This window comes from Notothenia rossii (assembly GCF_949606895.1).
Source record: "Notothenia rossii genome assembly, chromosome: 3".
NCBI classification, from domain to species: Eukaryota; Metazoa; Chordata; class Actinopteri; order Perciformes; family Nototheniidae; genus Notothenia; species Notothenia rossii.
The window spans coordinates 92,984,268-92,999,031 of record NC_136901.1 but is presented as its reverse complement, the minus strand read 5'-3'; the positions used below and the strand labels follow the sequence as shown (position 1 = coordinate 92,999,031).

At 39.2% G+C, this 14,764-nt stretch overlaps 1 protein-coding gene across 1 annotated transcript in view; it reads left to right on the top strand.

Annotated features, from left to right (window-relative positions):
* The first annotated feature begins 9,461 nt into the window (after positions 1–9,461).
* Positions 9,462–14,764, top strand: part of cplx2b (complexin 2b) — a 69,710-nt gene continuing 64,407 nt past the window's right edge. The window contains exon 1 of the mRNA XM_079671060.1: positions 9,462–9,587. The gene's annotated coding sequence lies outside the window, so the exon portion shown is untranslated. The remainder of the gene's footprint in view (positions 9,588–14,764) is intronic.

Here is a 14,764-nt window from a genome sequence, read left to right as displayed (position 1 = left end):
GAGAGCTATCAACCAATGATGCTAGATACAACATTATATTGATTCTGTTCTTGTTTGAGACGAATGGATAAGTAGGTCTGGCTGGAATCATTTTAAAACCTGTTTTTTACAAAAATAAAATGTTCAACTCTCTCTCTCTCCAAAAAAGTATTTTAAATTTGATTGACCAGAATCCCAGGTTCAATTAGTGTTTACTGTCCTATTGGCCATAACATTGATATTACAGTTTATTATCCTGCTAGTTTCCGGTCTGTTTCCCTCAGAATCAGGTCTCTGTGTTCAGGTCCAGAATCTCTCTGTGTGTTTCTGCTTCTGTGTTTATCCCAACAACATCTTGTGGCTAACTCTCTGAGATTAGGGCTGCGCCTGCGGTCGGTTTCAGATCTGAAGAAGACTCTGGACTCTGACAGACCCAAATCACATTAATTAGCATGTTGTCTGGCAGGACGTGGCTATTTCAAGACATAAAGGCTTAATGCAATTACACCGCCATGTTTGTTTCTGTCATGCACAAGCCTACAGCCGCCGCATGTGAAGAGCATAGGATGTTCACTCCACTGTTCCTGCTCTCAGACCACTGGTTTGTGTGTGTGTGTGTGTGTGTGTGTGTGTGTGTGTGTGTGTGTGTGTGTGTGTGTGTGTGTGTGTGTGTGTGTGTGTTTTTGTTGCATGATTCTTTGAGTGGAGATGAAATGAAGCAGCTTCCACACGATACGCTTATTTGCTTAAAAGAGTGAGATGGGAACATTGACAAACACTTTATGACATTATGTAATGCTGCTCGTGATGAAACTGCATACAATGACTTTAATATTTCCCCTAAAAACTCCGGTCCAATTTTAATAAAATAAAACAAAAGGTCCAGTGAATATCCCAGGTGTTGGATCCAAATCCTCTGGCTGCCATATTTGGGGTTATAGGAAAGGAGATGCCTTTAAGCGCAGAATGGTCAGAAACGATCTGCTTTTGGTATAGCCTATCTGCAGCATGAGATACGATAGGATTTTATTTATCCCAAAGGAAATTGTTGTGCCAGAGTTAAAAATACAATAAACACAGCAACATGATAATAAAACTGAACACTAACAGTGCACAATAAGTATTTGTGTATGCATGCCGTAGATGTTTATATGTGTATGTTGCATGTATGCAGAGATGGCAAAAGTACACACATCCTTTACTCAAGTAGAAGTACAGACTAAACTTCTTTACTCAAGTCAAAGTAAAGAGGCTTTGAAATGTACTTCAGTAAAAAGTACTCATAACTAGCAGCTGTTTTAAAGAGTACCTGACCTCCCTTTATATTAATAGAACAATAATGTCATTGTTAGCTAATGAATGTTTCCATGCTGAACAACGGCAACATGACAACGTTTTCATTGGTCCCTCTTCTTTAGAGAAGACCAGGAAATGATGGATACACGGATCGTGTTCAAATCAATAGGCACGCAATGACTCTAAATAATAATGATCACGCCACCAAACACACATTCAGACTAAAGGAACCAGCCTGTTTGGAGAATGAGAGAAGTAGAAAGTTAAGGTATTTGGGTTCAACATGTGAGAAGTAGAAAGTACAGGTATTTGAGTTCAACATGTAAGAAGTAGAAAGTACAGGTATTTGAGTTCAACATGTAAGAAGTAGAAAGTACAGGTATTTGAGTTCAACATGTGAGAAGTAGAAAGTACAGGTATTTGTGTTCAACATGTAAGAAGTAGAAAGTACAGGTATTTGAGTTCAACATGTAAGAAGTAGAAAGTACAGGTATTTGAGTTCAACATGTAAGAAGTAGAAAGTACAGGTATTTGTGTTCAACATGTAAGAAGTAGAAAGTACAGGTATTTGAGTTCAACATGTAAGAAGTAGAAAGTACAGGTATTTGTGTTCAACATGTAAGAAGTAGAAAGTACAGGTATTTGAGTTCAACATGTAAGAAGTAGAAAGTACAGGTATTTGAGTTCAACATGTAAGAAGTAGAAAGTACAGGTATTTGAGTTCAACATGTAAGAAGTAGAAAGTACAGGTATTTGTGTTCAACATGTAAGAAGTAGAAAGTACAGGTATTTGTGTTCAACATGTAAGAAGTAGAAAGTACAGGTATTTGAGTTCAACATGTAAGAAGTAGAAAGTACAGGTATTTGAGTTCAACATGTGAGAAGTAGAAAGTACAGGTATTTGAGTTCAACATGTAAGAAGTAGAAAGTACAGGTATTTGTGTTCAACATGTAAGAAGTAGAAAGTACAGGTTTTTGAGTTCAACATGTGAGAAGTAGAAAGTACAGGTATTTGTGTTCAACATGTAAGAAGTCAAAGTAAAAAGTGGTCAGAAAAATAAGTAGTGGAGTAAAGTACTGATACCAGAAACATGTACTTAAGTACAGTAATGAAGTATTTGTACTCCACTCCTTCCCGGCTCTGCATGTATGTATATGCAATACACATTTGTCTGAGAGGGTGAAACTCTCCATGTCTTTGAGCACCATCAACATTACACATGCAGTGATTCATGGAACAATATGGAGCTAATCTCACGCTGCATTCTGTTTGATTAGATTTTCTGAGGCGAGGTCCAGCTCTCCATCAGTTCAGACTGTTATTACACTCAGCGTTATAATACAGTCTGAAGTTCATTATGAGAGAGGGAGAGGGCCCACATAAAGATCCAGTTTATTCACCGCTGCAAAGATACCATTACTGTTTGTGTGCAAATCATTTATGAGTTTGGCTCGTTAAGGTTCTGCAGAAGTATTACATGTGTCCAGGAAATAGCCACAGCCTTTACGATGATGCAGCTATAACATTTTACTAATCGTTCCTGTTACAAAATGCACTCCAAAGTAACAAATAACAACATAAAGAACCGTATTTGTATTTTCTAATGATAAGAGCAGAACATACTCATTACTTGCATGGTGCTTGAAGTCCACATTTGAACGATTGAAGTCTTTTTAATGGTCGTCCATCGGGAAAGTAGCCCTATACACACTTTGGCTATAACCACAAAGTCAACCTGAGTTTATTGAAATACACCAGGAGCTAATTCTACAGGAAGTTAGCTTAAAATGTTGAGAGACAAAAACAAAGAGCCAATAAAATAGTTAGGGAGATCTTCCACAAAAACATTGGCAGTAAAATATCAACCCTTTTAAATGAAGACAATGTAAAACTTTGAAATAACTTCTTTAAATGCCTTTAATAAATGATAACTGTGACTCCATCCAAAGACCATAGGAAGCTTCATCACCACATTCACTCTGATCTCACACAACGACGTCAGACCTGTCGACATATTTCAAACTCTGAGAGGTTTCTCCACAGTGTTTGTAACCTCTCCTTGACCTCAGGATGATTTTGTGGCGACGAGAACAATGACGTGTTCGCCATACAAAGATTTGTGAGGACAAATTACGACGACCTCAAGAGACGATTACTAATGCTCTGTGAAAACAAAATATAGAACCAATCATTTGAGGAAATATTCCTGATTAGCTTTTTTTCTCTCTGGCTTTTGAATTTAAAATGCTATTCAGTCGTGCTATCAGCTACATGTACTTAATGTTAAGAAGTAAGAGTGCTCAGTATGTATGGGCTCTTTTCACAGTATTACGTTGTATTCTTTTTGCTTGGATTTTGAATTTGAAGGATTATTGGATAGCACTTCTCCAACAATGCTGCAACATGTTAAACTTCATGCAGTAAAAAACACATACCTGTTAACATGAGTATTTATACAACAAAAACGCTTACTGCAAACTGATCCAGTCCTTCTTAGTTTTGGCTGATTTGGAACAAAATGAAGGAATTGCTGTGTTCATGAATAGTGGTTTCACTGTATGTGCATTTGGTGGTGCTCATATGTGGAGATGATCCTGCTGAACAAAACGTGTAAGTATCATAAACGTCATCTAATTTTCTGAAATAATCCAAAATCCAATGTAGAACTCCCATTGCTTTTAGTCAAGGTGGTTTTGGGATGCTAACTTCAGGGCTGGCATACAAAACGACATCATCCCTGCTCCACTATCTTCCTATGTTGTGCAGAATTTGGACACAAAATGTTATATTTATATCAATATATATCTGTTTTAGGGCCTTATCTTGAAATCATTGTTCCTCCACTTGTTGCTGTCGGTGCTCTCCTCTCTCTGGCAGAGTGTGAGGTTGTTGTTTGCTCAGATTCAGCCGATTCAGCGAGTTGTTAGCGTGACATGAGGCTGAGCAGCAGGCAGCACCTGTCCTGTCTGTTTGCTCAGTGTGTGTGTGTGTGTGTGTGTGTGTGTGTGTGTGTGTGTGTGTGTGTGTGTGTGTGTGTGCGTGTGTGTTTGTGTGTGTGTGTGTTTGCACAGTGATAAATGAGCTGGTAAAGACACTTTAACAATGAGTCCATTAGTGTTACACCGGCCTTCACATCAGTGTATTGTTATTAATAAAGAGCTGAAGCCCCGCCCCCTCTTCTCAGCCGCCATCTGGACTCAAACTCACACTGTACACATTTTACATTTATATTCAACCTAATATTTAATATTCCATTACTCAAATACTTAGGTATATATAATATCCTGCTTTATATGTTGTTGCTGTATATTTGTATTTCAACCTGTATATTTTCAACTTTTTTTTAATGCTATTTTATTTCTATTGAGATGTTGACATTTTGGGATGTTTATTTCTAGTCTTTTAATTTGTATTACACAATGCCTTGTCTTTTTATCTTGCTGCAGCGTTGATATCTGCTCCTACTGCTTCATTGAACTCCCGATAAGCAATCTGAAAAATGCAAGGAATCCTGTTTTTTTTCTTTTTATATGTTTTTCAAAATTCTCACCTTTTATCTCGAAGTTCTTTTTTTTCAAATTTCGATATTTTTTTTCAAAACTTCGATTTTTTTCATAAATCTCTATTTGTTGAACAAATTAAAAATTGCAATTTTTTCTAATTCCTGACTTTTAAAATATGTCTCACTTTTTCGAAATAAATCTCACTTTTCTGTAAAAAAACTCACTTTTAAAAAAAATAAACTCACTTTTTAAAATTCCTTACTTTTCACATATTTCTCTTTTTCTTCTCCGTCAGCTGTTCTGTTCTCTAAATGCTTTCAGTGTTCCATCTACTTTCTAGTTTTCACTTCCTTTTACTTCATCTGTTCTGTTTTTCATTCAGCAGGTGAACCTATAGTGTGTGTGAGCTTAACTGTGTGTATTAAGCTTAAACTGTAGTCTGTGCTCAGTGTTGGAGTACTCAATCTGCTTCATGAAAGGCAGGTTTTCCTATCAACACAATCAGTTTTGATCCTAAATATCTTGGTTTCTTCTTTTCTATATCTGTATTTTATTTGCATTGCATCTGATATTGAGGTGTCGTGGTGATGCTGTATGTTACCCATGGCTGTGTGTAGTTGCAAACATAGACATTAAGATGTAGCTGTGAAAAATGCTGCGTTGTTAGCATTCATTAGCTTCAGCTCCCATAAGGCTTTGCAACAGCTCAGGTGATGTGTGTCCACCTGATCCTCATGTTTGTGTGTAATTAGGAAAGCACTGGTCCTAATGAGAGGAGACATGCGAGGTGTTCCTTCTGCTGGGCGGAGGCTTATCTTTAGAGACAGCGGGCAAATTAAAAAAGAGCTCGAAAATGGACACGCTTATTTGCTCCTAAAGGTTTAAGACCGTATCACTTTGTAGTTCATTCTAGCATTTGCTTTCATTAGTAACATTTCTACAATTAATTAAAGACACCGTTTTTCATGATTTTTGGTTCATCCTTAAAAATGATTAAATGTGGTTTTGGACTCCTTTGTTTAGTTCCAGAACATAGTAACATCACTATGGAACACTAGCGCGAGGACTCTTTAAAGTAGAGATGCTACATTCTGATATACACCTGAACATCAGCAGGAGAGGACTCTTTAAAGTAGAGACACTACATACTGATATACACCTGAACATCAGCAGGAGAGGACTCTTTAAAGTAGAGACAATACATACTGATATACACCTGAACATCAGCAGGAGAGGACTCTTTAAAGTAGAGACACTACATACTGATATACACCTGAACATCAGCAGGAGAGGACTCTTTAAAGTAGAGACAATAAATACTGATATACACCTGAACATCAGAAGGAGAGGACTCTTTAAAGTAGAGACAATAAATACTGATATACACCTGAACATCAGAAGGAGAGGACTCTTTAAAGTACAGACAATAAATACTGATATACACCTGAACATCAGCAGGAGAGGACTCTTTAAAGTAGAGACACTACATACTGATATACACCTGAACATCAGCAGGAGAGGACTCTTTAAAGTAGAGACACTACATACTGATATACACCTGAACATCAGCAGGAGAGGACTCTTTAAAGTAGAGACACTACATACTGATATACACCTGAACATCAGCATGAGAGGACTCTTTAAAGTAGAGACACTACATACTGATATACACCTGAACATCAGCAGGAGAGGACTCTTTAAAGTAGAGAAACTACATACTGATATACACCTGAACATCAGCAGGAGAGGACTCTTTAAAGTAGAGACACTACATACTGATATACACCTGAACATCAGCAGGAGAGGACTCTTTAAAGTAGAGACACTACATACTGATATACACCTGAACATCAGCAGGAGAGGACTCTTTAAAGTAGAGACACTAATTGCTGATATACACCTGAACATCAGCAGGAGGGGACTCTTTAAAGTAGAGACACTACATACTGATATACACCTGAACATCAGCAGGAGAGGACTCTTTAAAGTAGAGACACTACATACTGATATACACCTGAACATCAGCAGGAGGGGACTCTTTAAAGTAGAGACACTAGATACTGATATACACCTGAACATCAGCAGGAGAGGACTCTTTAAAGTAGAGACACTACATACTGATATACACCTGAACATCAGCAGGAGAGGACTCTTTAAAGTAGAGACACTACATACTGATATACACCTGAACATCAGCAGGAGAGGACTCTTTAAAGTAGAGAAACTACTGATCTACACCTGAAAATCAGCAGGAGAGGACTCTTTAAAGTAGAGACACTACATACTGATATACACCTGAACATCAGCAGGAGAGGACTCTTTAAAGTAGAGACACTAGATACTGATATACACCTGAACATCAGCAGGAGGGGACTCTTTAAAGTAGAGACACTAGATACTGATATACACCTGAACATCAGCAGGAGAGGACTCTTTAAAGTAGAGACACTACATACTGATATACACCTGAACATCAGCAGGAGAGGACTCTTTAAAGTAGAGACACTACATACTGATATACACCTGAACATCAGCAGGAGAGGACTCTTTAAAGTAGAGAAACTACTGATCTACACCTGAACATCAGCAGGAGAGGACTCTTTAAAGTAGAGACACTACATACTGATATACACCTGAACATCAGCAGGAGAGGACTCTTTAAAGTAGAGACACTACATACTGATATACACCTGAACATCAGCAGGAGAGGACTCTTTAAAGTAGAGATGCTACATACTGATATACACCTGAACATCAGCAGGAGAGGACTCTTTAAAGTAGAGACAATACATACTGATATACACCTGAACATCAGCAGGAGAGGACTCTTTAAAGTAGAGAAACTACATACTGATATACACCTGAACATCAGCAGGAGAGGACTCTTTAAAGTAGAGACACTACATACTGATATACACCTGAACATCAGCAGGAGAGGACTCTTTAAAGTAGAGACACTACATACTGATATACACCTGAACATCAGCAGGAGAGGACTCTTTAAAGTAGAGACACTACTTGCTGATATACACCTGAACATCAGCAGGAGGGGACTCTTTAAAGTAGAGACACTACATACTGATATACACCTGAACATCAGCAGGAGAGGACTCTTTAAAGTAGAGACACTACATACTGATATACACCTGAACATCAGCAGGAGGGGACTCTTTAAAGTAGAGACACTAGATACTGATATACACCTGAACATCAGCAGGAGAGGACTCTTTAAAGTAGAGACACTACATACTGATATACACCTGAACATCAGCAGGAGAGGACTCTTTAAAGTAGAGACACTACATACTGATATACACCTGAACATCAGCAGGAGAGGACTCTTTAAAGTAGAGAAACTACTGATCTACACCTGAACATCAGCAGGAGAGGACTCTTTAAAGTAGAGACACTACATACTGATATACACCTGAACATCAGCAGGAGAGGACTCTTTAAAGTAGAGACACTACATACTGATATACACCTGAACATCAGCAGGAGAGGGCTCTTTAAAGTAGAGACGCTACATACTGATATACACCTGAACATCAGCAGGAGAGAACTCTTTAAAGTAGAGACACTACATACTGATATACACCTGAACATCAGCAGGAGAGGACTCTTTAAAGTAGAGACACTACATACTGATATACACCTGAACATCAGCAGGAGAGGACTCTTTAAAGTAGAGACACTAGATACTGATATACACCTGAACATCAGCAGGAGGGGACTCTTTAAAGTAGAGACACTAGATACTGATATACACCTGAACATCAGCAGGAGAGGACTCTTTAAAGTAGAGACACTACATACTGATATACACCTGAACATCAGCAGGAGAGGACTCTTTAAAGTAGAGACACTACATACTGATATACACCTGAACATCAGCAGGAGAGGACTCTTTAAAGTAGAGAAACTACTGATCTACACCTGAACATCAGCAGGAGAGGACTCTTTAAAGTAGAGACACTACATACTGATATACACCTGAACATCAGCAGGAGAGGACTCTTTAAAGTAGAGACAATACATACTGATATACACCTGAACATCAGCAGGAGAGGACTCTTTAAAGTAGAGACACTACTTGCTGATATACACCTGAACATCAGCAGGAGGGGACTCTTTAAAGTAGAGACACTACATACTGATATACACCTGAACATCAGCAGGAGAGGACTCTTTAAAGTAGAGACACTACTGATCTACACCTGAACATCAGCAGGAGAGGACTCTTTAAAGTAGAGACACTACATACTGATATACACCTGAACATCAGCAGGAGAGGACTCTTTAAAGTAGAGACAATACATACTGATATACACCTGAACATCAGCAGGAGAGGACTCTTTAAAGTAGAGATGCTACATACTGATATACACCTGAACATCAGCAGGAGAGGACTCTTTAAAGTAGAGATGCTACATACTGATATACACCTGAACATCATCATTATATTTGGTGTTTAATTTTTTTTTTGTAATATTATCATTTTAATTTATTTTTTAAAACCTGCTTTAAAAAAGACCTGTTGTGTCTCCCCTTGCACATAATCTGTTGCCAAATCCTTTCTTGGAGGAACATAGTGGAGGCTGTGAGGTAATAGTACGCAGGAGGCGGGATTGGGGGGGAGTGGGTGAGAGAGAGAGAGAGAGAGAGAGAGAGAGAGAGAGAGAGAGAGAGAGAGAGAGAGAGAGAGAGAGAGAGAGAGAGAGAGAGAGAGGATATAGGACAGGCTTCACGCTTTTGGCTGCAGACTGGTCGGGATCCCTTTCGCTCCTCATCGGTCTCTCCATCATCAGGTCAGTAAAACGAACGCACCCACAATCTGACTGAAAACCTGTTAGTTCAGAGGGGGGCGGGGCTTTTGCCTTATTGTTTGTTTCTGTGCTTCTCTGCGGGGATATAGAGGTGATTGTGACCGGTGTTTGTGGAGCCCGGAGGGTGTGAAGACGGAGAGGGTGCGCACAGGTTTTAGGCGTGAACTGCTGCTGCTGCCGTGTGTGTGTGTGTGTGTGTGTGTGTGTGTGTGTGTGTGTGTGTGTGTGTGTGTGTGTGTGTGTGTGTGTGTGTGTGTGTGTGTGTGTGTGTGTGTGTGTGTGTGTGTGTGTGTGTGTGTTAACGCGACAGCAGGCTGCAGCAGGTGTCGGTCAGATCCACCTGTCTGGAGGTTTTTCCTGCAAACCTTTTTCCTTTAGCTTCCAGCGCCATATCGCGAGTGTATGTGCGAATGAGGGAGGATAATAAAAAGGGGGAGGAAGACAGGGTGCAGCAGCTGTTTTTCACTGATTATCATTAATGAAGATGAGGCAGTTCCCGCGCTGCTGCTGGAGGGGGGAGGCCGGCTGAATTATTTATTTATAGCTGCCAGAGCATTGATTAGCTTCATGTAGCCTAATGCTGTGTGTGTGTGTGTGTGTGTGAAGGAACTGAAAGGTGTGATTCTCTCCCTGTGCAGTGTCAGTGTTTGAGAGATGGTGTGTGTGTGTGTGTGTGTGTGTGTGTGTGTGTGTGTGTGTGTGTGTGTGTGTGTGTGTGTGTGTGTGTGTGTGTGTGTGTGTGTGTGTGTGTGTGTGTGTGTGTGTGTGTGTGTGTGTGTGTGTGTGTGTGTGTGTGTGTGTGGAGGTGTGTGTGTGTGTGTGTGTGTGTGTGTGTGAATGGGTGTGAAATGTTTCTGTAGCCAATCATAGACAGAGACTGAACCATAGTAACCTAAAACACAGCTTCACTGCACACTGAAAATCCCTTACAAATTAAAATGCCTTACGTTTCAACGTGGCATCATCCGGGTCGAGAGGGTATAAAAATGTATTCCGTAATGATTACTAGTTGTCTGTAAAAGAAAGTCAAAAGTAACCTAATCTGGGTATCAACACATCCTCTTTTCAGTATTTTACTAACATGGCTATCCTGCTAGTAATCCCCAATGTTTAGAAGTGTTTATGGGATCCCATGAAATGTAATCTGTTACTCCCCAAGCCTGTTGCTGGATGAATGTAACTATAAATAAATCCAAGGTGCTGTCCGTGGTGCTGAAGTGCAGAAACATTTGCAAATGACCAAAAGAGCTGTTTATTGTGATGTTTAGCTAGTCATGTTTGAACAAAACAAACTAACTCCTACTCCTAGCCCCCATTTATATATGTATGTATTAGTTTATTCCACACATGGCAGTTATTTCAAAACGAAACATGTACACTTTACACAGATTTGTGTTGAAGCCCTTGGTGGAAAGGTGCAGGGAGAAGAACATCTTATTGTACCTGCCCTTACTTAAAACAAATAACCAAAACATGAAATAATAATAAATAAAGTATCTATCACAGTAGCTTACAAATACTTACAGAAACATAAAACCACACAATCATCTTCATGCTGTCTGATTACGCTTTCTTTATACATTTTCTTCAACATAAAGATGTCCATACAGCCCGTTACAGATGTCCTGTCATACGTCAAACATCATGAAAGAATATTTTCCGATCCCCATCTCAGCCGTTTCTCCTCTGCTTATAAACAATGAAGTCATTCCATACAGAAGAGATGTTTTTTTTAATACAATCAATTATAATAAACATGAGGGTAAAAGCATGGCAGTGGATACGACTCGACATCTTGCACGAGTAAAACATATTTTGAATGTTGATTGTTGGATTAGATTAACTCTTATTGATACCATGTTTGCGTGTGAATTGCAAATAAAATAAAATACAAAATAAACACACACATGAAATATCAACAGTAGAAAATAAACAAAACATTATTTATGTGCATAACAACAATGAAACATGTATACATAGAGAGCATCTGAATTGATCAATATACAATAATAACTGACAGATTGAAGTCAGCGTACTTTTGATAGACCAGCCTACTACCAATAAAACATAAACAAATATATATGTTATATTGTAATTTAGTTACAGTTTAGCCAAGTGTGTGTAATTCCTGCCTATGTGTGTAATATATATTACTTAATTTCCCTTCTGGGATTACTAAAGCACATTGATTGATTGATTGATTCAACTTTAATGTCAACAGTACAGGTACTAATAAGAAAATGGAGTTTGGCATCTGACCAGAAGTGCAAACTAGCAGTGCAAGTGTGATATACAGAAATGAATGAATAATTAAAAAGGCTATAAACAGATGAAGTATCGTATAACAAGTATTGACAGTATAGTGATAGTATAGTATGGACAGTAAACAGATCTATACAGTGTGGTTATATTACTTATGTACTATAATTACAAATAAACACATTTTAATAAGTCTTTAAGCCACACAGCGATTAAAGAAATAACCCTCAGAACCAGAGCGTTTCAGAGTTTCCCCGACTGACGGATCTCCATTAAGCGCTTTAAGGTTCTTATCTAACCATAACGTCCTAATGAGCAAACAATAGTCAGTAATCACAGAATACAGCCTCACTATCAGCGCCGTCACCAGAGAAACAGAACAATAACAGGACCAGAGAAACCATGAGAGCTTCCAGTTAACAGCTCTTTATTCCTCCAGGCTGTGAAAGTGTGCTGCAGAGTAGAACTTCCTGTGCACACACACTTTATCATGTGAAGCATTACAACGGTCTTTAAAGCAGGATGTTGTGTCACCAGGATATCTGAAAAGTATGTCACCTGATTATTTAAAGTATATAGGAGATGGTTTAGCTCTGTAATAAGATGATTAGATATAGAGCGGAGCAGGGATGACGTATTTACCCTGAAGGAAGCTGCTGGTTCCCTCGACAAAAAGCAACGGGATTTCTCCATAGGATTTAGTAATATTGTAAAAAATAAGATCTGTGGAAAACAAACCTGTTTGATAAATGCACGTTTTGTTCAGCCGGATAATCTCCTCATGTCTACCCTACTTTTAAAATGTTCGAATCATAAATCTAATGTCCCGAAGCAAAATGCTAACGTTCTGCTATAAAGGAACTACAGCTGAGTCCAGCAGCACGACTTCAACGTCACGCCAACTTCAGATCCATATTCAAACACACAGATTCTAAATGGTACGAGTTGAAGCGTTTGTTTGAACAGTCTGCAGGAGGCAGGGACTTGCTTTCAAGCAGAACAGAAACTAACTCAGAGGAGTGTTTACGTGTTCAGTGTAATGACGTACAACGTCCTCCACAACTTCTGTAGTCCTATTCAGCCACTTGGTAACAACCATCGTTTCTCAGACACGTCAACTCTTCAGAAATCACCAGTGGGGTCACTGCTGATGGATTTAATGTCGTAGAACAAAACGTGATCCGTCTCTTCAATGTGTCTCAACCACAGACCTTATTTCCAGATATTTTCCTAAATCTTATGGAGGAATCCCATTGGCTCTGAGACGAGGGAACAGGAAGTGGTGAAATGCTGACTCACTTCCTGGTTTTAGGACTCGTTCCTGCACCACTCTATTGCTGCAGATACATTATTTGTTAGAAACTACAATGTGCAGCATGTGAAGCGTGTTTCCACCACCAATGTAGTTGGGTGGGTAGAAGGGGGTATCATGCACCCCCCCTGAAATATACTTCTAATGAGCTTTTCTAGACAAAGTTGGCAAATTGTCCCACATATATATTTTTTTCAAATGAATGCGGCTATTACCCTAAACATCGAGTTTCACTCTTTTTACTCTTTTCATCATATTTCAGCCATTATTGCAGATAACTGAACAAATGAGGTGTCCAGATCCATGTTGTGAGGGTCAAACATCACAATACAACTATTCTTAAAGTTCACCTATTATGTAAAAACCACTTCTTCATGTCTCTTCTACATCAACATGTGTCCCCATTTTTTATAAAAACCTGTCTGAAAAAAGGAGCTGATCAGATTTTGGCCACTTTATGATGTCATAACGATGTTTTGGCTTATGTAACCTCTGGCCAATCAGCAACCAAGGTAAACCCCCCCCCCCCCTTATCACCTGAATCTCCTCTAGAGCACCATTGAGTTCTTTGTAACCAAATCTCTCTCAGAGGGGCGTGGGGAGGGGCTCCTTATTTTTCATCTAAAGTAACAGACAGAGAATCAGCACTTTGGAAACAGGGCTGAAACAGAGGGGATTATGGGTAATGCAGGAAAGTAAACAGGAAGTAAACACTAAAGGGAACAGCAGAAGAAGACAGACAGGAAGTAAACACTAAAGGGAACAGCAGAAGAAGACAGACAGGAAGTAAACACTAAAGGGAAAGCATTACAATCATTTGTAAATCACTTAAATCATTTTAAAACTAACATTGTGAGTAAAATCGCTCCTTGATCTAGTCGCTTGGCCCATAATAAGCGAGATCATTTGATTGTTTTTGTCTGTAAAGTGACATAAACTTGTTAAAGATGTCCATGCTGGTTTCTCAAAGTCAACAGGGGTAACAGTCAGTTCAGAAACAGTGGGTCAGGAGCTCCGTTAGCCGTAAAACTGAGAAGATAATTGACTTTAAAGCTCACTTCCTGTACACCTGGTGTTAAAGGTGTAATCCAACCCCTTCTCTCAAGGCCTTTTACGGTTGTATAACTTCCGTTTGTGTAAGGCTCCTATCTGTCATGACAACACAACAAAAAGCACACGTGTAACTCATCACACTGCAATATATCAGCAAGCAAAGCAGATGACAAGTATTATCTCGCTGCATTGACTTCAGGCTTGGAGCAGAATGAGTTTCCATTATCGGCACTGCATCATTTCTCCGCCTCTCAATAGAAAATGGGACCAACAGATGAATAAACCTCGAGCATGGCCTTTGTGCTCGTGTGCAGAGAGACGTTTGAGTGACAGCCGCACAGAAAGCTCTGTCCGTGGTGTAAACAGACCTCTGTACATTACATCTATCACTGCACTGATAAGCCATTAGCCTCGCTCAGTCATCCAGAACATTATCTATACATGTGGTGAGCGTTCAGTGAGAGGAAACCCCCGCAATCTTCCTGCTCCACACTGAAGGAAGACACTTCTTCAGATGCTCAGAGGAAAAAGTGCT